The sequence below is a fragment of the Petromyzon marinus genome, chromosome 70 (genome assembly GCF_048934315.1).
Source record: "Petromyzon marinus isolate PM22_M1 ecotype Great Lakes invasive population chromosome 70, UKy_Petmar_22M1.pri1.0, whole genome shotgun sequence".
Taxonomy (NCBI): Eukaryota; Metazoa; Chordata; class Hyperoartia; order Petromyzontiformes; family Petromyzontidae; genus Petromyzon; species Petromyzon marinus.
The window spans coordinates 444,024-445,721 of NC_133736.1; the positions used below are offsets into that span (position 1 = coordinate 444,024).

Genomic DNA, 1,698 nt, shown 5'->3' on the forward strand with positions numbered 1-1,698 from the left:
GTTGTATTGTTGTGCGGTTCCGCTCAACAATTCCCCCATCGCACGTGACAACTGAAATGGCCAACGGAAGCTGGATGGATGGGGGGGGGGAAAGAGTTTGAATTTGTCTCTCACATAAACATTAACCGGTTTGTTTGTTTTGTTAAATAAAAAAACTTAATGATAAGATTTTACGTCCAGCACGCAAACCCAATGATACAACCACCCCCAGCAAAGTTCTAAAAACAAAAAAAAAACAACTACTGCAGAATCTTGACTTGAAGCTTTGGTGACCGCAGGAATTCATATTCTTTGGGTCTTTCGCTAAAGTCACGTGGATAGGTTCAACCTATAGGTGACGTCACGTCTAGGTAAAGTCACGTGGATAGGTTCAACCTATAGGTGACGTCTCGTCTAGGTAAAGTCACGTGGATAGGTTCAATCTATAGGTGACGTCACGTCTAGGTAGTCACGTGGATAGGTTCAACCTATAGGTGACGTCACGTCTAGGTAAAGTCACGTGGATAAGTTCAACCTTTAGGTGACGTCACGTCTAGGTAAAATCACGTGGATAGGTTCAACCTATAGGTGACGTCACGTCTAGGTAAAGTCACGTCGAGGTAAAGTCACGTGGATAGGTTCAACCTATAGGTGACGTCTCGTCTAGGTAAAGTCACGTGGATCGGTTCAATCTATAGGTGACGTCACGTCTAGGTAGTCACGTGGATAGGTTCAACCTATAGGTGACGTCACGTCTAGGTAAAGTCACGTGGATAAGTTCAACCTTTAGGTGACGTCACGTCTAGGTAAAATCACGTGGATAGGTTCAACCTATAAGTGACGTCACGTCTAGGTAAAGTCACGTGGATAGGTTCAACCTATAGGTGACGTCACGTCTAGGTAAAGTCACGTGGATAGGTTCAACCTATAGGCGACGTCACGTCTAGGTAGTCACGTGGATAGGTTCAACCTATAGGTGACGTCACGTCTAGGTAAAGTCACGTGGATAGGTTCAACCTATAGGTGACGTCACGTCTAGGTAAAGTCACGTGGATAGGTTCAACCTATAGGTGACGTCACATCTAGGTAGTCAAGTGGATAGGTTCAACCTATAGGTGACGTCACGTCTAGGTGAAGTCACGTGGATAGGTTCAACCTATAGGTGAAGTCACTTCTAGGTAAAGTCACGTGGATAGGTTCAACCTAAAGGTGACGTCACGTCTAGGTAAAGTCACGTGGATAGGTTCAACCTATAGGTGACGTCACGTCTAGGTAAAGTCACGTGGATAGGTTCAACCTATAGGTGACGTCACGTCTAGGTAAAGTCACGTGGATAGGTTCAACCTATAGGTGACGTCACGTCTAGGTAAAGTCACGTGGATAGGTTCAACCTATAGGTGGCGTCACATCTAGGTAAAGTCACGTGGATAGGTTCAACCTATAGGTGACGTCACGTCTAGGTAAAGTCACGTGGATAGGTTCAACCTATAGGTGACGTCACGTCTAGGTAAAGTCACGTGGATAGGTTCAACTTTTAGGTGACGTCTCGTCTAGGTAAAGTCACGTGTCTAGGTAAAGTCACGTGGATAGGTTCAATCTGAGCGTGGCTGTGTTTCACTCCAGCGCTGTCCTCGAGACAGCCTGATCCCTTCACCTGAAGGCCGCTTGTGTTGTGGCCGAAACGTCGTGATTTGTTGTTTTATTTTTTACCTACGTGAC

General features: G+C 45.8%; 1 long non-coding RNA gene across 1 annotated transcript; it reads left to right on the plus strand.

The window, feature by feature from the left end:
- Positions 1–279: 279 nt before the first annotated feature.
- On the plus strand, positions 280–577 carry LOC142906752 (uncharacterized). Its single transcript, XR_012930478.1, has 2 exons — positions 280–381; positions 429–577. It is a non-coding gene; the product is annotated as an uncharacterized LOC142906752 (long non-coding RNA).
- The last annotated feature ends 1,121 nt before the right edge of the window (positions 578–1,698 follow it).